At 45.3% G+C, this 26,484-nt stretch overlaps 1 protein-coding gene across 13 annotated transcripts in view; it reads left to right on the top strand.

The window, feature by feature from the left end:
• The window catches only part of BAZ2B (bromodomain adjacent to zinc finger domain 2B), a 1,256,112-nt gene that overhangs the window by 68,087 nt on the left and 1,161,541 nt on the right, over window positions 1–26,484 (top strand). The window lies entirely within an intron of this gene.

The following is a 26,484-nucleotide window of genomic DNA, read 5'->3' as shown; positions in this document are numbered from 1 at the left end:
TGGTTGATCAAAGCCAAGTCCCCGGAGCTTGTGTCGTATCATCTGCAGTCAACAACCCAGTTGTTGTTCGACCTGGGCTTTTCGGTGAACGTGCCCAAATCTCACCTGGAGCCCTCTCAGCGCCTCCTGTTCATAGGGGCAGTACTGGATACAACATTGAATCGAGCCTTTCCTCCGCCTCAGCGGGTTCAAGATATTCAGGAATTGGTTCCAATGTTTCGAAATGGAGCGGTAGTTCCAGTCCTCAAGGTCCTTCGTCTGCTCGGTCTGTTTTCCTCCTGCATACTGTTGGTCACGCATGCTCGCTGGCACATGAGGGCTCTTCAGTGGTGCCTCCGAAGGCAGTGGTCTCAACACAAGGGAGATCTAGAAGGTGCGGTCAAGATCTCCAGAGATGCTGCGTGGACTTGAAGTGGTGGATTGCGAGCAACAATCTTTCACAAGGAAAGCCGTTCGCGCAGTCGCCACCAGTGGCCACGGTCATAACGGATGCTTCCACTATAGGGTGGGGAGCTCATCTGGGGGATCTGGAGATCAAAGGACTTTGGTCTCCAGAGGAACAGATGTTTCATATCAATCTGTTAGAGTTACGGGCTGTACGTCTGGCTCTCAAGGCCTTCCTCCCATCCCTTCGTGGTCAGTCGGTACAGGTCCTGACGGACCACACTACCACGATGTGGTACTTAAACAAACAGGGAGGAGTAGGGTCGTACCTTCTCTGCAGAGAAGCTCTTAGACTATGGTCCTGGGCAAAGGACCATCAGATTTGCTTGGTAGCAAATCATTTGGCCGGGGTCTTGAATGTACATGCGGACAGTCTCAGTCGCCAATTCTCGGCCGACCACGAGTGGCGTCTCCATCCAGATCAAGTCTGTTTAATCTTCCAGATGTGGGGGTTTCCTCGGATAGATCTGTTTGCCACTCGGGAGAACGCGCATTGTCCGTTATTCTGCAGCCTCCAGTATCCGGTGCAGGGAGCATTGGGGGACGCGTTTCTGATAACCTGGTGCGACCAGGTGCTTTACGCGTTTCCCCCAATACCCTTGATTCCTCGAGTGTTGAGGAAGATTCGCCAAGACCGGGCCCAAGTCATCTTAATAGCTCCGGATTGGCCAAGGAGGGTGTGGTACTCTGACCTTCTCCAACTCTCACTGTGCCCTCCGCTCCGTCTCCCTCTCGGGGCAGACCTCCTCTCGCAGTCGCAGGGGCAGGTTTTACACCCCAACCTCCAGAGTCTACACCTACATGCCTGGAGATTGAACGGGGCAACCTGAGTTCCTTCTCTCTCCCGCCTGATGTAGTGGATGTTATATTAGCGGCCAGGTGACACTCCACTAAATCTATCTACGCTAATAGGTGGTCTAAATTTGTTATGTGGTGTGGGGAGAGACAGATTGATCCCTTACATGCTCATCTGTCGGACGTCTTGTCTTTTGCTCTGTCTCTAGCGCAGAAGGGTTGTGCAGTGGCTACCATTAAGGGTTATTTGTCGGCTTTGTCAGCCTTCATTTGTCTTCCAGATCAACCATCGTTATTTAAATCCCCTATTGTTCTCAGATTCTTGAAAGGTCTTCTAAATAAATATCCTCCAAAACCATTCGTTATGCCTCAATGGGATTTGGCCTTGGTCCTCACTTTCCTTATGGGGTCCCCTTTTGAGCCTATGCATTCTTGCCCCTTAAGGTATTTGGTTATTAAAACAGTCTTCCTGGTGGCTATAACATCTGCAAGGAGAGTGAGTGAGTTGCAGGCCTTATCGGTAAAACCCCCTTATACAACTTTTTATGGGGATAAGGTGGTGTTGAGGACCAAGGCTGCTTTCCTCCCGAAGGTTGTTTCACCCTTCCATTTGGCCCAGACAATTACTTTGTCCACGTTCTATCCTCCGCCTCATCCTTCAAAGGAGGAAGAGAGACTACATCGCTTGGACCCAAAGAGGGCGTTAAGCTTCTTCATTGATAGAACGAAGGATTTCAGGCTGGAGGATCAGCTGTTCATCGGATACGTGGGCAAGAGGAGAGGAAAGGCAGTCCACAAGAGAACACTCTCCAGGTGGGTTGTTCTTTGTATTAAAATCTGTTACTCTTTGGCAAAGAAGGATCCTCCTGATGGCATTAGAGCTCATTCCACCAGAGCTAAGTCGGCCACTTCGGCCTTGGCCAGAGGTGTTCCTGTGGTCGACATCTGCAAGGCCGCAACTTGGTCGTCCCTTCACTCTTTTGCGAAACATTACTGTTTAGACTCTGAGGTCAGAAGGGACGGCCATTTTGCACGGTCAGTGCTGCAGGATTTCTTGGTTTGACCATTTCGGCACCCACCACCGGGAGTGGTACTGCTTTGGGACTCTATTCATTAGGTGAGGAATCCACAGGTAATTGTATCCATCAGAAGAACGAGTTACTTACCTTCGGTAACGACTTTTCTGGTGGATACATTAGCTACCTGTGGATTCCTCACGGTCCCACCCGCCTCCCCGTTGCCTTTCTGGTCTTACCAAGTAATCCTTGAGTGCGCTCCTCTTGGTCTTCAAGATTGCAATAGATGATGTATATATGGATACTTGTATATATTTATATGTATATATATATATATATGTATATATCTTTGTGTATATACATGATTTGCATATATTTGTTGGTTTAAAAAAAAAAAAAGAGAGTTATATTAAATCTACAGACATTTTATTGCAATGTTGTGTATTTTACAATGTTATGGGATGTTGCCTTGCTCTTTCATTGCATTGGGTTGTTGTTCTCATGCACGTAAAAAAATGTTGGTACTGACGTCTGCACGTCGGCGAGGACCTCTTATTGCCTGTATGACGTCAGACGGCGTCGCATGGGCTAGAGTGACGTCCTCGTCGACGTGCAGAGACTAGGAAGAAGATTTCCGTCGAATGCTGGCGCCATGGAAGTATTCATTAGGTGAGGAATCCACAGGTAGCTAATGTATCCACCAGAAAAGTCGTTACCGAAGGTAAGTAACTCGTTCTTTTGTCTTATTCAGTACTGTGACTTAATGAATACAAATCTGTACCTGTCATTAGCTCCATGTCTATATAAATGGTTCTTAATAACTGTAACAACGCATTAAATGTCTTCTACAACTCAAAGGTTTGAGGGAAAAAAATGTCAAAAGCAATAATTAAGACTTTGGTATAACTTGGTTAGAAATTATGAGACTACAAGGCACATTTTTGAGAAATCGGGTTGTTAGTTGAGGTGGTGAAACCCTATTCAAATAACAGCCACAATCCTTGTCAGGGTGATCCAAAAAAAGTCACTAATTCAACCTGTTGTTAACCCTAAGGTATCTGCGCACAGAAGTAGCCCAGCTTAACTCAGAGACAATATGTAAAGTATTCATGCAGCACAGCCTTAAAAGAGCCATGCAAACTAAGATAATTTTCAACAATCCCCACCACAAATGTCTACACTAAGTATCTGTATCGTGCCTATACCGCAAATAAGGTGATAGATACGTTTGACCCCGCTATGCCGCACTACTGCCCTAAATGTAAAACAGACTTGCCCTGGAACGGAGCAGCAATCCAATCATACTGAGAAGAAATTCACCCCACTTTATCCCGTATGACAGAACAAACACTCAACCCAGATCCGCTTATGTCCCTTCTGGGTTACGGTAAGCCCCTTTCTCTGGGCATACAATGCTTTACTGCTGTTGCACTGCTACGGGCTAAACACCAAGTGGCTGTCCATTGGGGCAGTAGCACACTCGCTACCATGGCTGCTTGGCTGCGAGATATGTCATACTGGGATAGCGCCAGTGAAACTTATGCCTCCTCACAGCCTCAAACTTATAGGCCAGAAGACATATGGCAACCACTTAGAGATCTCTTAGCAGTGGTCCCTGCTGTGGAAGATGACAGCGAATATGCCGTTTCTTTTTAGGGAGGATGCTTTCCATTATATTTGACATGCCTTATGTCCAGGTCATATGGTTTTTTAATACTGTATACTCCTTTTTTTTAATTTTTTTTATTTTATTTTTTTAACAACATTTGTTCCTCAAAGTATGTTAACTATATTTGCCACTTTCCCTCCTCTTCCTCCTTCTGATCCCTCCCTTTTTCTTTCTCAATGGGTTGCTCTTTTTTTTGTGTGTGAATGTTGTATATATTGCTCGGTTGCATGCAGTTTTGTAGCTTCTGTGTTCTTTTTCCATTAGTCATAATGTACTAAATAAAGTAAAAAAATAAATAAATCAAAGAGCCAACGTATAGTCAAACAAGACGAGGGAAAAATCGAAAATCTGATAGACTTCTAGCTACAGTTTCCTTACCTTTGAATTTTTCCCAGGCATCAGACTGGATCCAGGAACTTTTGCTTGTGCAATACCCATGCATGCGCTGTCGGGTGGCTCCGTTCGATTCTGTGTGGCATTGTTGGCACCGGATGTGCCAACACAGTCAGCTATATAGGTGCCACCCAGGTGCACTGATGTCAGTTCTTTTCTTTCTGTGTCAGTTAGCATGGATCCGGAGAGAGCTACCTCTCTGTCATTTTTTGACAGGCTGTTTTTCTACATTTTGTCGCATATTTTTGGAAGTGTTTCGAGGATGTCATCCAGAAAAGTAGGATTCAAACTGTGTAGTGTCTGTCACTGCGCCATGTCGGTTATGGACCATCACCTTCTCTGCCCATGGTGTTTTGAGCGCCCATGATTCGGAATTGTGCTCTGAGTGCCTGGCCATGGTGCTTAAGGCTATTAGGATGCGGTCCCTAAAGCTGTTTGATGCCCAGCGGTCCATACCATCTGGCGAGACCCCTCGGAGGTCCCGGTCGAGGAGAAGGTTGCAGGACTGTTCCAGGACCCTCAAGACCTCTTCCTCCCACTCAAGGTCTAAACGGACTTCAACTTCGACCTCAACTATCGACTGATACGATGAGTTCAGAACATCAGCTTTATGGGAATGGTTCTGCAGAATTGATGCTAGGTCCGACTGCACGCCTCCTTCCATTTCTGGAACCTGCAGCAACCCTTGCTCAAGTAGAAGACTTCTACGAGTCCATGAACTGCATATTTGAGCAGGCCGACCCTCTGAAGCGCCTTTGGGCCCTGTGGGGTCAGAGGAGGCCCAATTCGGTTCTGCACCAAAGGCTTCAGCCTCGGATATGGTGGGGCCTCATGGATCCGAATCTGGATCAGCCCCACCCCATTCTGATTTCCGACGATTCTGGTGCCAATGGCGCCCATGGGTATTACGATTGTTGCCTGAGCATTATTTTCAACAGCCAGACGTGGGAGAAGATTGTGAAGGGTCACTGGACCCTACTTTAGAACATCAGTTAAAATGATCTATGGACTGGCATGAGGAATTGGGAGATACCAGTGGACTGGACACTTTCCCAGATTCTGACTTGATCTCTTCCCCTGCTGTGGCTACTGAGGAGGGAGCTTTCTATGCAGTGGTGGTGCATAGAGCAGTGGAGGTCCTCAACCTCGAACTGCCTTCTGAGGCTGTCAAAACTAACCTTGATAGAAGTACTTCAGCCTCGGGCTTCCACTTCTGTACCCCTTTTGCCCTTCTAAGAAGCTCTTACTGACGTCCTGCTGGGGACCTAGTCCAAACCCAGCATAGGGGCTCCTGTAAAACAGGCAATTGCCACCCGCCATCGCCTTGCACCAGGCATCCCTAGTTTCCTGTGCCACACCCCACCCATGAGAGCTTGGTAGTCCAACCCTCAGCTTCCCACAGCGTGTTCCCTTCTGCTCCTCTGGACAGGGAATCCAAGAGGCTGGACCAACTTGGGAAGATGTTTTCTTTCAACAGCCTGGCATTGAGGTCGGTGAACACCTCATGCTTGTTGCACTGTTTCTCGCACACCTTGTGAGATACTGTTTCATAAGTGCTGTCACAGGTCACAGAAGAGGCCAGCGACATCCTTTCCCAAGCAGTTAAAGACTGGAGGGATGCAGCAGGGTGGCTGGGTGCTGGGTGCAAACACATCATCGGGGCCCAATGCCTTTCAATGGAAAACTCTGGGTTCACAAAGAGGCTGCAGGCTTGGTCTCAGGGGGCGGTTAACTGAAGAAGATCAATGGCTGGACGGATAAGCTGAGGCTCCTGGACGTTGATAGACCGTCGGCTGGGTTCCCCAAGGCCAGAGGGGTTGAGGATGCAGGGGTACCTTTTTATGCGTTTGGTATCTTCACCAGATCCGGTCACAGTCAGGGGGTTCCTCTGGATTCAAGCTGCAGGTGTCATCATGGTGGCCAGGAGAGGTCAACCCGAGGTGGACAAGATCGGAATTGCTTGGTGACTCTCTCTGGTCAGGTGGGCAACCTGGACCCGGACTGTGGACGTCGGGTGCAGAGTGGGCAGGGCTCGCAGATTCGGAGGGTTCTGGAGTCCTGGCTGGAGGTTTCTTTGTGGACAGGGCCAGTGCCCTTGGAAAATCTTGGTCTTTATGGAAGGCAGACAGTCTCTGGGGGTTTGTATAGGTCACTGGTCCTGCAGGAGTAGTCGTCTTCTTGTAGCAGGAGTCTTGAAGCTCAGTCAGGCCAGTAGGGCTGGGACCAAGTCATTTGTCATCTGGAGTCTTCACTGCTGGTGAGCAAGATGGAGGATTCTTCCAGGATGGGTTCACTACAGCTGTGGGCACCCTAAGGATTGCCCCAGCTGTGGTGGACACTCCTGGTGTTTACTAATTGTCCATCAGGACCTGCTGCCAAACGTTGGGCTTGGTCCAGGGGGTGGGCATCTCCCATAGTTGGAATGCCCTGATGCATTCGAACAAAAGGCAAGTGCCTTTGAAACACTCACTGCCAAGTGTTGCTGTTCCTGCAGGGGGAGGTGTGAAGCCCCTCTACCCAGAGCAGGCTTTGTCCCTGACTCCTGAGAGCACAAAGGCTTTTACCCCATGAGGTCAGAAACTCCTCTGGTAGTGGTAGACTGGCTTAGACCGGTCAGCCACACACCAGAGAGTTGGGTGAATATCAGGGGACATCTCAAAGTTGCCATCTGTGTGCATTTTACAATAAATCCCACCACTAGCATCATTGTGGGTTTATTGAAGTGAGAAGTTCGATACCAAACTTCCCAGTCTTCAGTGAAGCCATCATGGAGCTGTGGAGTACTTAATGACAGACTGCCAGCCCATGCACTCAATGTGATTGCACTGCATATACAGGGTCTTAAGAATGGACTTAGACATTTTAGGGGCATATTGCTCATGCAGCTGTGCCCTCCCCTATGGTGAAGTGCACCCTGCCTTAGAGCTGTAAGGCGTGATGGATGGATGATGTACCTATGCCACTGGCAGTGGTTTGTGTGAATGGCACCCAGGGAAGGATACAATTTCAACTTTACTTTTTTCTTCCCACCAACACACCCAGTCTGCAATGGCAGTGTGCATGTGCTTGGTGAGGGGTAGCTTAGGGTGGCATAATACATACTGCAGCCCTTAGGGACCCTCTCTGTCCACAGGGCCCTTGGTACTACTGTACCCTTTCACAGGGGGCATAGCTGTGTGCCAGAGGTGTGCCAATTGTGGAAGCAGTGGTTCAGTTCAGGGAAAGAACACAGATGCTAGGGCCTGGTTAGCAGGATCCCAGCACACATTCAGTCAAGTTAGCATCAGATATCAGGCAGAAAGTGTGTGTGTGTGTGTGTGAGGGGTGTGGGGGCACTTTCCTACACAGTTGGAGGGAGAATTCAACATCTCCTCCACTGGCAGTCCATTACACCGGACACTTGGGTTCTGTAGATCATTCAGAAGGGCTACGCTCTGCCTCTCCACTCCTTTCTTTCCCCAATATCACCGACTCATGAACTGTTGGTGGAAGATCACATGACTATGCTCCCAGAGGAAGTCATGGCTCTCTTGGCCAAAGGAGCCATAGAAAGGGTCCTGATATCAGAAGTAGGCAGTGGTTGTTATTCCTGCTACTTTCTGATTCCAAAAAAGAACAGGGGTCTTAGCCCTAACTTGGATTTAAGGGACGTCAATCTCTTCTTCAAAAAGGAGAAATTCAGGATGCTCACTCTTGCTCAGGTCAGGTCTGCCCTAGACCAAGGAGACTGAATGGTAGCGAAGGACATGCAGGCGGTACCTGTAGTTCAAGTTAGGTCACGGGCATTTACATTTCACCGTACCCTGCCTTGGCCTTACCAGTGCCCCTCGGATGTTCACCAAGGTGATGGGGTGGTCACAGCTCATGTGCGCAGGTCAGAGGTTTCAGGCTTCCCCTACTACGACTGGCTGTTGAAGGTGGGCTCACCCCAGATGGTCGTTTCCCACCCCCAGACTACGGTGGACCTCCTGCATTTGCTGGGTTTCACTATAAACATGCCTAAATCACTTTTAAACTCTTCCTTTTATCAAAGCTGTTATAGACATGGTGTAGTTTCAGGCTTACCCTCCCAAGCAGCAAGTCCAGGATATTCAGGTTATAATACCAATTTTTCGGCCTCTGATGGGTTTCGGTGAGACTCCTTTTTGAGGCACCTGGCCCTCATGGACTCCTGCATCCTGCTGGTAAATCATGCCTGATAGCATATGCCGCTCCTGCAGAGGGACCTGAAGTTCCAGTGGGCACAGCATTGGGGAAGTCTCTCAGACATGGTCCAGATCTTGGAGAGCACTGCAAGGACCTGCAGTGGAGGATTACAAACCGTAATTTGGTCAGAGGCAGACTCCTCTCCCTTCCCTGACCAGACCTTACAGCCGTGACAGATCTGTCACTTCTGGGATGGAGTGGCCATGTGGGAGAGGTGGAGATCAGAGGACTCTGGTCTCCGGCTGAATCTGGACCACACATCAACCTGCTGGAGCTTCAGGCAATCCAGCTAGCACTGAAAGCATTTCTTTCCTCTGTCAAGGGGAACTTAGTGCAGGTGTTCACGGACAACACCGCCATGTGGTACTGCAACAAGCAAGGTGGGGTGTGGTCGTAGACCCTTTGTCAAGAGGCCCTTCGTCTCTGGACATGGCTGGAATAGCAGGGCATTACCCTGTTGGTTCAACACATGCCAGGTTCTGTGAATGCCAAGGCAGACAAACTAGCGGATCACGAGTGGTGTCTCCATTCAAAGGTGGCGCAAGAACTCTTTCAGCAGTGTGGAGTGCCTTGGTTAGATCTGTTGGCCACCGAAGGGAATAGGACAAGTGAGCAATATTGTGCGTTGGAGTTTCCAAGGCTGCAATCGCTCAGTGATGCTTTTCAACTCGAGTGGAGCTCAGGCCTCCTGGACACTTTTTTGCCCATACCACTTTTATCCAGAGTTCTCAAGGAGATCAACGACCGGGCCCAAGTTATCTTTGTAGTTCCTGGCTGGTAAAGGAGAATCTGGTATTTTGAGTTTCTGAAAATGAGGATCGATCCTGCAGTCAGAGTACTCCTTTGGGTGGATCTTCTGTCACAGCAACAGGGGTGGCTTCTCCACCCAGACCTGTCAACTCCAAGTCTTCATGTGTGGAGATTGAGCGGAAACAGTTGACAGTCTTCGATCTTTCTCCCAAAGTCTGTAGCGTTATTCTGGCAGCGAGGCATTCCTCCATAAAAACGGTATATGCCTGCTGTTAGCCAAATATTGTAAAAAATTGTACAGAGAGGTCTATAGATCAGTTTTCTTCTTCTCTCTCTTATGTTCTTTTCATTCAGTACTTTGTCTAGGAGGGCTCTGCTCTGGACACTCCTAAGGGCTAGCTGTCTGCTCTATCCGCTTTTATGTGGCTGCCTGACAAACACTTTAAGTCCCCTATTGTAAATAGGTTTCTAAAAAGGCTTGTACATGTGTTTCCACCTACGCCCTTCATTGTGCCTCAGTAGGACCTGTTCTTAAGTTTGTGTGCTCCTTTTGAGCCACTTCATAATCGTCCCCTCAGGCTGCTCATCATCAAAACAGCCTTTCTTATGGCCATAACATCTGCCCGAAGGGTAAGTGAGTTCCAGGCTTTGTCAAACCTCCATAACTCAGTGTTTCCTGATAAAGTGGTGCTTCGCACTCGTGCCTCTTTCCTCCCAAAGGTGGTGACGGCATTTCATTTGGGACAGACTGTCACCCTGCCCATCTTCTTTGATCCTCCTCATCCCTCCAAGAAAGAGAAGCGACTCCACTGGCTGGACCCAAAAAGAGCATTGTTTTCCTACCTTGATCGCCGAAAAGAGTTCCGGGTGGACAACCAACTCTTTGTGGGATATGTGGGTCAAAAGAAAGATTGGGCCGTACGGAAATAAACCATTTTGTGCTGGGTTGTTCTCTCTATAATAATCTGCTACGCACGTTCCAAGAAGCAGCCTCCCAAGGGCTTGAGGGCCTGTTCCACCAGGGGTAATTCTGCAACCATGGTTTTAGCACGCGGTGTTCCAGTACTGGATATTTGTCAGGCAGCATCGAGGGCATCAGTGCACATGTTTGCAAAACATTACTGCCTAGACAGTCTGGTCCGCAGAGGCGGGCATTTATCCTGGTTTGGTCCTTTAGGACTTCCTAGTGTAGAAAATGTGTCTGCAGCCCACCCCCAGGATGGTGTGGCTTGGGTATCTTATCAAAGGTAAGGAATCTGCAGCTAGAAGTCTCTATCAGATGAACAAGTCATTTTACTTTTGGTAACCCATTATCTAGTAGAGACTATATCTAGCTGCTGATTCTTTACAGCCACCCATGCCTTCCCACTGTGGGGACTCATTTGCTAAGGTTATGGTGATCCCTTTCAGGGCCCTAGTTTGGACACGTAGTCATCAGTTCATTTTGTGGCTGTGCGCTCCTGGCGTGGAAAGTTGTGAAAAATGTAACTGATGTCTGCACGTCTGGGTGTCGTCTGTATAGGTGACCATGACATCGCATCCCGCGCCAATGCTGCTGACGCCACCACACGGAACCCAACAGAGCCTCACAGATGCTCAAGCAAACGTTTCGGGATTCAGTCTGACGCTTGCGGAAAATTCAAAGATAAGGAATCTGCAGCTAGATATGGTCCCTTCCAGATAATGTATTACGGAAGGTAAGTAACTTGTGTATTATGGCTGACTGGGAATCCGATACACAGTGTAGATTGGACCCGTCTTTGCTTGCCTTCAAACTTAGAAGAATGTTTGTGAAAAAATGTCTACAAATGTAAAGTTCAGCCGGGCAAGGCAACTGGTAGTGTCCAAGGAGGAGGAGTTGTTGTCAGGAAACTGCTGGATGAAGTTGCGGTTAGGATTTCAAAGTTCAGACTTAGGGCTTGATTCTGATCTTGTCCGATTGGGTTACTACGTCTCAAACATGACTGATATTTCATCTGCCATATTAGGTTTCCATTATATCCTATGGAAATGGTAAGATGGCTGATGGAATATCCATCACATTTGTGACGGAGTATTCCATGTGGCATAGTAGGAATCAGGCCCTTAGTGTTTTGGAAGTTGAAAACCTCCTGTGATACAAAGGAGCAGGCTGTTGCCGATGAGGATCCACAAGGCTAAATACCCTTCTGGACATGAGCCGCTGAGCACAATTTGCTGCTGTGAAGAAGAACATTGCACCAGCTACAGCAAATTCAGGTGAAGTGGTGGTGCACCTTGGATGGACTGGAGCAGGGAGGTCCCAGTCTCCTCTCTGGTCATTGTTTGGCTGAAAATGATCTAAGTTGATTTGGGCTATCTGGGCAACTTTAGCACCAATTCCAAGTGCCCAGGATAGGAGGGGCACCACCTAGAGAGTCAGGACTGACTCGGGCTGGGGCCAGGTGTGGGTTCAAGATGGTTGGATTCTTTTCTGTCTCTGAGGCTCTGCCCAGAAAGCCAGCCAACTAGCCCATGTAGTCACTCTGGAAGTCTTGAGTTAAGGCAGAGCAGCAGGTCTCAAGCAGCTGGGCAGTCCTCTGAGGGCAGGTTTCAGGCAGGAGAGGGGTGTTCGTGGTGCAGCAAGACAGTTTTCTGAAGTACTCAGCAGGCTATAGGTACCAGGGCAGTCCTCTGAGACTCCTTCTGCAGTCCCAGAAGTGAACTGAATAGTGGGTCTGAGGGCTCTAATTTTATACCTGGTGCCAGTTTGGAAGTAGAAGACATTTGGGAGTTCTCCCCCTGCAGAAGCGTGTGGAGTTTCTTGGTAGACACTTCTGTAAGGTGTCACAAAAGGCTAGTGCAGAGGTCTTTATATATGAGCTGGGGCAGTGTCTTTGAAGTGCAAGTGGGGCTGTTGCACAGCTCTGCCACCCCCACCGTCCTGCCAACACACAGTCACTCTATAGTGAGGCTGACGGAAGGAATACTCAAAGGCCATCTTCACCTAGTTATACGACCAAGGAAGAGACTGCAAGCACCAAATGGTTAGGACAAGAAAATTCCAACTTTCTCTGTGGTGTTTTCAGAATAGTGACCTAAAATCTGACTTTACCATTAAAAAAGGTTTTAAATTACAACTCATTAAACGCCAAACATAACATATCTACCTGCTCCTGAATAAAGGTATCACTTATTAAATTTAATAAGGTTACCTTGTGGGAGAGGCAGGCCTCACAGTAGTGAAAAATGCATTTGCAAGATTTTCACTACCAGGTCATGTAAAACTTGAAAGTACATGTCCAACTTTTTACATACACTGCACCTGCCCTGTGGGATTTTTAGGGCCTACTTTAGGGTTGACGTCTATTTATTAAAAAGGGTGTTTTAGGCCTGACAATGGTTTTATTTTGCCGGCTCAGATTTACAGTTTAAGACTGAATACGGACTTTAATGGGAGACTTGTGACATTTTTAAGGGGCTTCTTATGTGGCTGCCACAATGAGTGCTGCAGGCCCACTAGTAGCATTTCATTTAGTGGCCTTGGCTATATGGTATAAGGAAGCTTATAACTAAATTAAAAATGCCAGTCAGGTGTAAGCCACTTTTACCATGCTTTAGAGAGTGAACAAAAGCACTTTAGCACTGGTTAGCCATGGTAGAGTACACAGAGTCTAACAAAAAACTAATTCAGCAAACAGGCTGACAGGTTAAACAGCAGTTTGCATTAATAAAAAGTTCTCTTTACAGGAAGTGTCATTTTTTTCAACAAAGAATTAATTGTTTAAAACAAGTGTGGTGAGATGGGAGTTTTTGCTGAATAAATACTGATTGTTTTTTTTTTTTTCTCAATACAAGCATTACATAAAAACGACCTGGTATACTTCTTGTGGGTTCATGCAGGAATGAAACAATGTACCTTTTCGAAGCTAGAGGAACATACACGCTTATGACCAATGCATCTCCCTCCACATATCTTCATATAATGCATATTGGGCACGTCTGAGTGCCAGGGTATGTCGGGTATATTTCTTTATTTTTGTCACTCCTGGAGGCATTATGACTCAATTGCATACAAAAAAGGAATCAGCACTGTTATTTTAAAAAGCTTAAGTAATTGCAGAGGTTAGTGAACCATAGTTCTAGTTTAAGCAGAGAATTCAAATATTAAGGAACCAGGCAATTTATTACATATGGTGCATTTTTAGGAATCTAATTGCCCAATCTTTAAGCATCGAAGGTGTCATCATATTGATTGCAATAATAGCTTAAGTATTTCCATAAACTCAACACACCTTTGTACCCATACTGTATAGATTTTCCTATTTTGCAGGCCTGTCTGCAAATTATGTCTCTATTGGATAATAAGGCTTACCTTCCTAGATGGCCTTGGATGGCTAAACTTGAAGCTGCAGTGCTATGCTGCCTAGAATGTTTTCAGAGCCCCAATCCCTCCAGCAGAGGCAGATGTGAACAGTTATGATACACTCTCCTTTGGATAAAAATAAACCTAACGAGTGTGATATACAGTGGGAGAGATATTATGAGAATTCATGAATACATGACTGTATGAACTGTCAAATGCACATATTTGCAGATACTTACAAATGCATTTACAAAGGAGTTTTGACACGGAGAGCCGGAGTGAAAAATCAATGACCAAAGGTCTGTTTATTTTTGCTGCAGCAAAGAGGACAGGTTTACCACTGGCATCCCAGGCCCGAAGTAAAGTGTGCTAGCATAAAGCGTTTAACAGTGATATTTATACTCATACATCAAAGGATACATAAAATGTGTAAATAATGATATACGTCATACAGATATTTTAAGGAGTTAATCAGTTTCCACACACTGGTTCCATTCCCAGCTTTGTCCTTGCCTCCCTTCTGCAGCTGCCTGACTCCCCACATTCTTGAGACCCTTCAAAGGATTACGTGGTTCAAAGGTATAGATATCAGCCTTTCCCTCCCCAAAATACCACAGCCGAGGTCAGTTAGTTATTTGAACACACAATTATAATGAGTACAGTGCCCCAGTTAGGGAAAGGAACCAGCTGCAAGCCTATGGCGTGGAACCAGGCTTATTTTACCTAAACAAATATACATAAGATAACATATGTGATAGACAGTGCGTTCAGAGACAACAAAAGCTCAAACTTACACGTGTAAAAGAAACGAAGCAATTCAAAATGAATTCTAACAATCGACCCTTTTTGAGTTTTTTTTTCTTCTGAACATAATAAACGTTTTGAATAGTTCTAAATTTCCTCATATATGTTGAATTTTACTCCTACTTCATTGAAATTTGCATTCATGGGGACATAAACAACCGATGGGTATGAGCAACCAGTATCTGTAGTGAGGATAGTGGGGTCAATAGCCATTAGGGAATTTATCTCTTCTCTCTGCATCATAGCTCGATTGGTTTCTAGTATTTTCACTGGCGGAAATTTACACAATTTTAAACAGGAACAGAGAGCAGGTAAGCACTGTACTAATAAACAACTTAATACAATAGCTATTATTATAAAAAGTATGTCTTTAAACAACCAGCCCCACCCCCCAAACCAAGACCATAACCATGATAAACTCCAATCGCCTCCTTCATATTGGCCCCCCTTTTCAAATACCTGTACTGCTTCTTTTATTTTCCCAATATCCAATTCTATCTCTGATGACTTGTTGACAAAATAACAGCACTTTTGCTGGTACTGATGTTGGATTAAAACACATACTCCTCCTTGTTGTACTGTAATCAAGTCTAGGGCAAGCCGATTTTGTATCGCCAATTGGGCTGCAGAGTTTATCTCTATCTGTATACTTCCTATGGCCTCCCTGGTGGCATTAAATGCAATGGCTAATTCAGCTGACATATTCATCATTGCCAGTTGTAAATCGAAAATTCCAAATCCTGGAATAAGAACATGTAATATTTGAAATACCCAGTTCTTTCGCTCCTCCAGTATGGGTGTCCCTCGTTTGTACCTATGTGCAAAACTCCCCATGTTAAGGGGCTGGGAAGATGATATATTTGATATCACAGTAATGTTGGGTGCCAAATATGCCAGTGAACATATCCCTTCCCAGTTTAAAGGTAGTACTTTATATGCAGTTCTTCCACATACGAAGTACATGCCTCCCTGGATTTGTGAATTTATAATACTGTATTTTATTCGGGGCAATCCTACACCCTCTGGGGTGTCATGCTCAGAATTATTGCAATACTTGTAATCCTCCCAGATTGTATTTAGCAATGATACATTTGCCCAGGGTGCAACATATGAACATCTAGCCGTCCAGAGGGGGCCAAGGAAAACCCGGGATAATATTACAGGTGAATTTTTCCCATTTCTATCTTGTTCTCTGGAGGGATCATATAACAATCCTTCTGGATCTACTAGAATCTCATTTTCTCCCACAGTCAGGTTCCAATAATTTACAGTGTAATTTTGATGAGTCCCATTAATTAACGCTGTCCAATTTCTGTCTATTTTCTCCTCTCCTTCAAGATCCCAATTCCCTGTTTTTATATCAAATAACAAAGTGTAAACACACTGTTCAGGAGGGATCTTTCCCATGTATTTTGCCTCTGGGTTTTGCCCATAAAAATAGGTACCAAAACATATGGGAAACATTTTAAGTGTGGCATTCTCTCCAGGCATCGGGGAGAGCTTGTATTCTGCCTGAGTATTAGGGAGCACCGCACACCTAGGGTACCATTGATATTCTTGTTGGTCACATCTCCAAGTGGTATTTGGTACAAGACACACTTCCCCTCTTTCATATTCGCTTGGTGATACTGGTACTTCATAAAGGCCTATAGGATCCTCGGGGTGTCTAGACAAATGCCGGCAAATCCAGCAGTCAGTGAGACTTAATGTCTCCGCTAATTTTCCATGAACCTTTATCAATGGATGTAAGGTAGGATTTTGCAACAATGATGCAACACCACTGGACATTATACATATTAACATAAGGGTCACTAGGTACTTCATTGTTGTTTTGTAAAAATAGTTATAAGGCCACTCTTCCCTATTCTCTAGAGGGATATTTGTCCTGCCAAATGGATATATTTTCATAATTTTATTGTGCTCTTCTCCTTGGTCCTACAACCTTTCTATGATACCGTTTTACTCGTCTCAACCGCCTACGCGTGTTCAAAAATATACCCACACAATTACCAAATATGTAAATGCAAAATATTGATATCACTATACTAATAATCATATACGTATAGATACAGATAAGTGAATTTTCCTTCAATGTTCACACCCACTAGGGTTCAGCACCGCCGTGCTTTCCACTCTAGCAGTTAGGCTGCACTGGTTGGTCCATGAACAAGGTTTTTTTTTCAAATACAGGACAATAGATGTTGGCTTGATCCTAGGTCCCTTATCTTCTCCTTTTCAAGTTTTAACTCCTGGTGAGTCTCAACTCCCAGTGAGTAAGTCGCGATACTTCAAAGTTAGTCTTCAGTATAGTTTGTCAGTTTCGTTCAGTGTCTCAGCAAGAATGAGGGCGGAGGCCAGCAATTTTCAACCAGATCAGTGATGTGCTTGGGTATTAAACAGAAAAAGGGCACCTTTTTTTTTTTTACCGCTGGGACTACAAACCGCACCAACCCTAATGGCTGGCCGCTTCCGTAGAACTGGTACTTGGTTTTTTTCTCGCCAGTCACAGAACTGTTAACTCCATTTACCCACTGCTTGAATAGCGTTGCACAAGCTGCATCCCACTATGCTTGTGTTCTCGTTGAGACAATTGTTCTGACCAATGTTCTGGTGTCGTTGCACAGGCTAGTCACCCGTGTTCATGCTGGAAATTTAGTCATCACAGTCATTTACAACCTCGTCGCCCAAGGTGTGCGTAACAACATTGAGGATAGCTCGTTTTAATGCTGGTACATCAATGGCATCGGAAATGCCGGTGGCGGTGAAAGCGGGGAACTGTATTTCACGAAGGCAGGCGTGCCGTATTCTGCTGAGCAAAGGATTCCTTGGCCATTCAGAAGAGACCTCAGTTTGCAGTTCCAAGCTAGGAGCTATCAGGGTGATGTAAATGTAGCTTTTCGTAGGGGTCACCACCTTACGCACCTTCAAAATTCTGTTCATTTAGATGGGCGAGGACGCAGGTTGTATCGATGAGTTTGTTGATATTCAAACAGTAACTCTTCGTCACTGTGCAGCTGTGTCACCTCAGGAGCAGAGGTATCACTTGAAACCTGTGGAGGTGTTTCCTGTCTCCCTACTTTTCTGTAATCAGGAGACAATGGCAATTCTGCTGTTAGAGTACTTTGTAGTGGAATTGGTGCACGCTTACAGTGGCTAGCATGTATCCAGTTTTTCCTTCCTTCCACTTTCACCGCTGTCTGTGTTGCAAGCAGTACCTGGGCTGGCCCCCGCCACCTGGGCTGAAGACTGTTGGTTCTTTGAAAATTCTTTGTCATAAGCCAATCCCCTGGCTTAAAAGGGTGACCAGGGCCTTCAAGAGGAGTCGGTAGGCTGGCCTTGACCTGTTGGTGGATCAAACGCAAATCTTTAGTCAATTGTTTACAGTAATCTACAAACAAAGGATATTGCACTTCAGAAAGCTTCTTTGGTCGTGGTACCCCCCAGATATTGGCTGGCCTCCCCATGACAACTTCATAGGGGGATAATCGTGACTTGCTACTGGCAGTCATCCTGATGGACATTAATGCTAGGGGCAAAGCATCTGGCCATTTTAAGTTGGTCTCAGCACAAATCTTAGCTATTTTGCTCTTCAAGGTGTAATTATACCTTTCTACAAGGCCCGCTGATTGTGGGTGATTTGCAGCATGAAATCGATGTTTGATGTTAAGGGCGGTACAGACCTTCTCCATTACCTCATTAGAAAAATGACTGCCATTGTCACTCCAGACTAATCGTGGCAATGCGTATCTAGGAAAATATTCTTTTAGTAATATTTTGGCGGTAGAGAGGGCACCATTGTCTTTTAATGGGTAGGCCTCTATCCATTTTGAAAACATGCATACTACCACTAACACGTATTTCAGTTTGTTACACGGTTCCATGTGGATAAAATCCATCTGTATAGCTTCAAAGGGGAGATCAGGAGGGGCAAAGTGGCCAGGGGGCGTAGGGGTCCCTTTTCCTGCATTGTGCACTGCACACACCATACAACTTTTAACCAGGTTATTAGCAGCTTTGGATATCAGAGGATTACTCCAAACATGGTCCAAAGTTGTCTTGATGCCTTGGGCACTGATGTGTGCAGGACTGTGGGCCATAGTAACCATAGCGTGTACATAACAATTAGGTAACATCCATCTTCTTCTGTCAGTGTCATCTGTGTAACAGCCCTCACTGTCTAGTCTACCGTTCTTCTCCCACTGTTCCCTTTCCTCTGCTGTTGCTTCTGCTTGAATATCTCTCACACACTGCATGGTATTTTCTAATACTTCGTACTGGGGCTCTCCCTTGATGCTACTCTCAACATATGCATTGTCAAATGGTGCTCGTGCTGTTGCTTTCGCTGTAGCATCTGCAAAAGCATTTCCTCGTCCTATATCATCAGTAATTTTTTTGTGGGCACTACACTTAATGATTGCGACCTGACTGGGCAGGCTGAGAGCATTCAAAAGTGTCACAATCAAGTTGCCATGCTGAATGGTAGTGCCATGTGACGTGATAAAGCCTCTATTCGCCCAGAGTCGCCCAAAATTATGAGCTACTCCAAACGCATATTGGCTATCAGTGTAGATGTTAACACTAAGATGTTCACTTATTTCACAAGCTCTGGTGAGGGCAATTAATTCTGCAGCCTGTGCCGAATTTTGCGAGATTCTATGAGATTCAACCACTGTTTTGACTGTGGTGACGGCATAGGCTGCAGTGGTCGTACCATCTGGTAACTTGAAGCAAGACCCATCTACAAACAGCTCTCCCTGTGGGTCAGATAGGGGAGTGTCTGTTCAGTCTACCCGTCCCTTCGTTTCTTCCTCAGTGGCAAAAATGCAATTATGATCAAATTCCACATTGTCCTGAGGGAGGGGTAGTAACGTAGCTGGGTTCAAGACATTGCACCGCTTCAAAGTAATATTTGGACTGAACAATGTTAATTCGTAACCCGTTAGACGAGCACTGGTGAGGTGCTGCGTCTGTGTCTTGTTTAACAAAATATCAACGGCATGAGGAACCATCACAGTGAGCGGATTGCCACCAACAAACCCTTCACTTTGTTTCACCGCAGCTGCTGCAGAAGCCACTCCTCTAAGACAAGTAGGCAAAGCTTGCGCCACCGTGTCCAAGGTGGAAGAGAAGTATGCACAAGGGCGTTGTCTCCCACCTTGGTCCTGTGTCAAAACAGACAATGTACAGCCATGCTTTTCATGCACAAATAAAACAAATGGTTTGCTGTAATCCGGATTACCCAATACAGGAGCAGAGCACATCGCCTTTTTTAATTCTTGAAAAGCCTCCTCACATTTGTCAGTCCAAGGTACAGGAGAGGGCACATCTGAAAGTGTCAGAGCAGTCAATGGTTTTGCTATAAGTGAAAAATTTGGTATCCACTGTCTGCAAAAGGATGTAAATCCCAAAAATGCTCGGACTTCAGAAGGGGTGCGTGGTGCAGTCATTGTATGAACCAATTTAATTCTGTCTGGATGTAATCTCCTTCCCTCCTTAGAGAGGAGGTGTCCTAGATAGGTGACCTCCTCTCTACAATACTGCAATTTTGGAAGGGACACCTTATGGCCCAGAGGTGCTAAATGATGTAATAATGCAACAGTATCAGTCTTACATTGTGTCATGGAATCTGAGGCAATTAAAATATCATCAATGTACTGCAACAATGCAGAGCCTGAAGGTGGATTGAATTGGTCTAATTGACGTTTAAGACATTGACTATATATGCTCGGGGACTCAACAAATCCCTGTGGAATTCTTGTCATCGCGAATGATCTACCAAAAATCGCGAAGCTAAACAAATATTGAGATTCTTCGGCAATTGGAATGCTAAAGAACGCATTCTTCAAATCGATTACGGTGAAAAAACACGCAGAGGGTGGAACCATGGTGAAAAGACTATTCATGTCTGGGACCACGGGAAACTGGGGAATTACTATTTTATTAATTTCTCGGAGATCAATAACTAATCGATATACTGTGTTATCAGTAAATGATTGCTCACCATCTAATCTATTAGCATCATTTCGTTTCTTTACAACAGGAAGGATTGGACTGTTACATGGGCTGCTCACTATTTCCTTTATGACACCTGCATGCACAAGATCAGATATGACTGCCTTGAGCCCTTTTTCGCTTGATTTAGGTAATTTGTATTGAGGAACACGAGGTAACCGGGCACCTGGTTTGATTTTTATTACAATAGGGTCGATATCCATAATGCCTACATCATTCTTGCCTTTGGCCCATAAGCGAGGGTCTATTTCCTTTAGCTCTGGGGGTAAGTCGTATTCCTGTGAAAACATGCACCGAGTTGGGGAAACACTATCCATAGTTACATAGACACCATCCATTGAACAGTGAATAACTGCATTTAATTTCTTTAACAAATCTAATGCAAACAAGTTTTCATTGCAACCTGATGTTAAAGAGAGTGGCGTGTGTACTGTAAATGGGCCTACAGTTACTCTCATAGGTGTTGAGATGGGGCTCACCACGGGGATTCCAGAAATCCCAATGGATGTGGTATGAAGCCCAGACAGGGGAGCCCCGGGGACTGCAGAATGTGCAATAGATGTTCTGGTGGCACCAGTATCTAGAAGAAACTTATGGCCCTCTCCTTCGATTTTTACATCAATGTAGGGACCATTTTGATCTACAGGAATACTTACTCGCCCCTGGCCCTGTCTGTGGCTGTCCTAATAATTGTAGGATTCAGAAAAGAAATCATCAGCATAATATTGTCGTTCAAATGCATTGTCAAAAATATTAGTGTTACGCGGGACCTGATTCTCATTCTGCGAATTCTGATCAGTTCTACCTCTTCCTCGTCCTCGTGCATTACCTGCCGCGTTCCCTCTATGAAGTGACATACTTTGTCTTCCTTCCAGTAATGGGCAAGTATCACGCCAATGTCCATCCTGCTTACAGTAGGCACATTGGTTGATATTTAATCGGCGGTCTTGGGGTGGTGCAGATGCACCTCGGCCTCGACCCCTTCCCCGTCCCCTTGGTGGGCCACCCCTTTGCTGAGGGGTTGTATCCCGCTGAGGGTATGCCTGCTGTAATAATACCTTTTTCTTCAATTCTTTTACTGACTTCTCATTCTTTTCTAATTCTTCCTTGTACCTGCTCTCATAGTATTGCGCCATCTGCAAAATCTCTGCCTGTCCCTTCGTCATCCACGAACTCTCTGTTGCTTTTAATTTCTGTGATATTTCAGGTAGAAGGCCATTAACAAAGCGTTCTACAAATAGTGTGACACCTGTTACGGTAGCGAGGTCTTGACCGCTAAAATCTATGAAAGCTTGTTCAATTCTAGTAAAATAATCTGGGACATCTTCACCTATTTTCTGTTTATAAGTGGCAAGCTTTCCCCAATCCACAGTCTGAAGAGGTATAACAGTTTCTAACTTAGTCAATATCCGATTAGGTAAATCTAAAATATCCTGATGCGGCAGGGTTCCTGGTGCCCTTTGTGCTTCCCGTGCTTCTAAACCCCCCCATGTATTTCCCAAAGTAGGTGCACCATCTACTCTTCTAATTTTATGCCAAACTTCAGGACCCAATAAAACACCAAAAAAATAGTCAATGTCTTTGAGTGTCATGGTTGTGGTGGAAATGGCAATTCTAAGGTCCCGATAGAATCCAGCTGGATTCTTTCGAGGGTCTGGCAAGTCTTTCTTTATAGCCATTACCTCCTCCCTTTTCCATGGTATATGGACAAATTGGGCCACCGGCCCGGGAGCTGGTTGTCCGGCGGCAGCTGCTGCTGCAACTGCAGCTGCAGTGGGCATATCAGGGTGCACTTCCCTCATTGGGTACCCCTTGTCATATCTATTTAGAACATCTTCCCTGGCTATGACACAAATGCGTACTCCCTCATTTATGCTGTTACTATCAAGAATACAAGCCACACTGTCCCGCCATAATTGGTTTAATTCTTGTTCATAAGGGAGAGGGGTAGAATCTGTAATACAAGACTTCCAATCCCTCTCCAATTTTTCAATCATATACAGCAGTGCTAATTGCTGTCCAAAATGTGACATCTGTTGTATTGTGTCCATAATATCGGTGTGGGTGTAAATAGGATGTGACATCCAGTTCTCTGACTGATTCTTGATAACCCGTTTTTCCCAATCCCCAATAGTGGAGCGGGTACTAGGGGGCGAAATCGACTTAATAGGTGTGCCCCATATGGGTGAAAGTGAGTGTATGGCTGTGCACTGTCGGCGTTGTCCATTTGGGGTATTAGGGGCAGGGGACATTATTTGTAACCTTGCAGTGCTGGCTGGTAGTGGTGGGGCAGGTGGTGGAGGGATTAGGACTTGGGCTATTGGGGTAGCTTGGGCTAGAGGCTGTGGTGGTTGTGGCACATGCTGCTGTAGTGGTGCACCTGGATTTCCCAAATTGTGTCCTTGCCCTTGCTGCTGTTGCTGTGCCCCCATGATAGGTTGGGCTACTGCAGGGGGTGTGTAAGGTGGAGGTGCAGTAGGGCTATTATCTAATAGCTGTAGCATTACCTCATCTTCCTCTAATGCATGTTTGGTTTCTGTTGGCTTTGATACATAACTTCCCTCCACCTGAGCCCTATGGACTCTATCTTCAGATTCAATCCCTTTCTGGGTTTGGGACTGGTGATAAAGGGCGGCCTTTTGCATGATGGTTCTCCTATTTTCCCTCTCTATCAGTTTATCTGATTTAATTTTTCTTTTATTGGCCTCCATTTCCCATTTTCTGTATACCTCAAACATATGTTGTCTAGCCTTTTTATGAAACAAACATTCCTGTAGGTAGGTTAGTTTCTTTAAATCAAAAGACCCATCCTCTGGCCACTGGAGGTCAGGACAATGTCTAGTATACCTGCGCCATATACTATTATACAAATTATTCTCTAAACCATAATCCTTTAACATGTCCCACCCTGGTGTTCCCTCTTTTGGGATCGGTTGCTTTTTGTCTAAACGTGGCACATGATTTCGGCGAAAACAAAGACATAACCCTTGCCAACATTTCTTATTTCCCATATCGCACCTTTTAAATTTTCAAAAGACAACACACACCAAATTTCAAAATGTAACATGCACCAAAGAAACCCTTTTTCAAATGTGCACCAAAGAAAACCTTTTTCAAATGTGCACCAACTTACAAATTGCTCCAGGCCTGGGCAAATTACTCAAACAAGAAAAACACGTGTAATACAAATTGTCAAATGGTACCTTGTACAAATGCAAATTTACCAAGAACTAATCATTCCCAAAAATGATAAGTTATCCAAAAACAATTATTCTCTCAAATGCAAGTTAAAGCAGACAAGTAGCCAGCGAGGAACAGTCTTACCTGACTATCTGCTTTTCCTGGATTTCTCTCCGGCCGCCCGTGTCAGACTAATCAGTCAAGATAAACACCGATGTTTTCAGGGACTTCGCTGGGACATCATGAGAAAGCGGGGAGAGGCCTGCCCGGTGGATAAGATGCAGCTGCTTTTGAAACTAAGTCTTTGTGCAGGGGCCCCTGGAATCTACACCTCCGGAACGGCGTCCCCCCACTGGCAGCACGTCTCGTGACAGAGCTACTGAAGATATCCACTGGAAGGTCCCTGTTCGGGCGCCAAAATTGTCAAATGCACATATTTGCAGATACTTACAAATGCATTTACAAAGGAGTTTTGACACGGAGAGCCGGAGTGAAAAATCAATGACCAAAGGTCTGTTTATTTTTGCTGCAGCAAAGAGGACAGGTTTACCACTGGCATCCCAGGCCCGAAGTAAAGTGTGCTAGCATAAAGCGTTTAACAGTGATATTTATACTCATACATCAAAGGATACATAAAATGTGTAAATAATGATATACGTCATACAGATATTTTAAGGAGTTAATCAGTTTCCACACACTGGTTCCATTCCCAGCTTTGTCCTTGCCTCCCTTCTGCAGCTGCCTGACTCCCCACATTCTTGAGACCCTTCAAAGGATTACGTGGTTCAAAGGTATAGATATCAGCCTTTCCCTCCCCAAAATACCACAGCCGAGGTCAGTTAGTTATTTGAACACACAATTATAATGAGTACAGTGCCCCAGTTAGGGAAAGGAACCAGCTGCAAGCCTATGGCGTGGAACCAGGCTTATTTTACCTAAACAAATATACATAAGATAACATATGTGATAGACAGTGCGTTCAGAGACAACAAAAGCTCAAACTTACACGTGTAAAAGAAACGAAGCAATTCAAAATGAATTCTAACAGAACAAGTACACTATCGAAACACACTAATAAATATAATGAGCGATATCTACACCATTACACAATCGTGAAAATAAATGCTTGAGACATTGCAAATAATGAATTATATGTTCTCCGCAGATGGGAAAATGCACAAAATAGTGGGCAACTTTGAAAGACATAAGCAACATTTATTTAAAACAATTCAATTAAATCAGCTTGTTTGTTTGAAAGAGAGATTTTAATGACAGCATTAGTCATAACCAAAAGAGTGGTACTAAGTAAATGGAAAATCAACTGAAAATAAATGTTGAAGACTGGGACTGAGACTTGGTGTACTTGAAGTAGTTGGCTGGTTTAGAAGAATCTTTAGATTGGACAGGTCAGTGTGGTACATCTAATAGTGGAATTAATTTGTGGAACATTATGCATAAGTTTATTGATGGAACAAAATAACCTAATTATATGAAATCTTTTAAACCAGCGTGAAGCCTCATTACAGAATTAGCCTAGAAATCACTGCACCTTACCCCCATACCTGATGCCTGTGAATAGAGCTAGAATCTTCATTCTTGTCATAGAAGGTACCTGCACTCAGTAACGATGTTGTAGAAGACAGCTTTAGAATCAGTCACTCTCCTGTACAGAATGATTATTCCTCACCTTTTGGATATTCTGTGCACCAGCATTTCACAGAAACGTTTCCATAGGTGTCTCCCCCTTGACAGGTTCATCGGTGTCCACATGGCTCTGCACGTGGCACCATGTTACGTCACTGGAGCCATAGGAAGCCTTCGCCTGTGTGCTAACTTAAGTTTCTGTTTTTCCACGCATTCAGATCCCTTTTTTTCAGTGTGTAAGAGTTTTTACTTGCTCTCCAGTAGGGAATAGTGACTTTTGCCGTGTTGTTTTTGAAATTGGTACTTTATTGTGTGAAGATGTCTCCACCTCGAAAATCAGGGTTCAGACCTTGTGAGGACTGTGAGGGTCAGATGTCTCTCACTGACCCTCATGATACTTGCCTTTTGTGTTTATTGTTGTATCTTATTGACGCCTGTATCTTGTGTCAAAGGATGAATCCTAATGCTCTGAAAGAGAGAGGGAAAGTTGTTCTTGGCCAGAATGAGGCTTGAGAAGAAGGGACTTCGAAGGTTTTGGCCCAAGTCAAAGTAGTCATCTCCCCATTCAACGAAGTCAATGAACAAGAAGAAGTTGGGGGTCATGGTTCTCTACGCTGCTTTTCGAAAGATGAGTTGCAAAGGTTGGGGTCTCTGCATCCGGCTTCAGAAGAGGGTTGACACAACAGCACTCCCTTGCTGTCTCCTGTGCCTTTCCCAGCGTTGCATCCTGTCCGGCGCCATGGGAGACTTCACCTAGCCGTCAAGGTACAATGTTGGACTTCGAGCTGGCTCCCCATTCTCAGCAGGAGCAAATGTATCCAGCCTTCCCAGCTCCAGGTGGGGACCCTTCCCACTTTTTGAATGCTAAGTTTAGAATCTTCAATAGAGCGATGATCAGTGATGTAACAAAACTTGAGTGGGCCCCCTTGCAAAGTACATGGAAGGTCCCCCCTCTGGACTCGTGCAGGAGCTCTCAGGCTAGGTACTGTGCTGTGTGGGCCCCCAGAGCTCAAATACCCCGTGCTGTGCCACTACTCCACTAGCGATGACTCAATCTCTTGCACCTGCTGGCGCCATCGGTCCTCAGTTGCTTTCTTTCAGAGTCTTTCTACGCCTTACCAGCAGGCTCTTTTTATGCCTTTTTTGTAAATCCCCCAGGTTTCCTGGCTGATTCTAGCGCCAAGGGATGTTCCAAGGAAAATTACTCCATCTCCCCTGTCCATCCCACCTGTGTGCCTTCTTTGGTG

Source organism: Pleurodeles waltl, chromosome 3_1 (assembly GCF_031143425.1).
Source record: "Pleurodeles waltl isolate 20211129_DDA chromosome 3_1, aPleWal1.hap1.20221129, whole genome shotgun sequence".
Lineage (NCBI taxonomy): Eukaryota > Metazoa > Chordata > Amphibia > Caudata > Salamandridae > Pleurodeles > Pleurodeles waltl.
The sequence above is the reverse complement of the archived record's forward strand: the minus strand, read 5'-3'. Positions and strand labels throughout refer to the sequence as shown.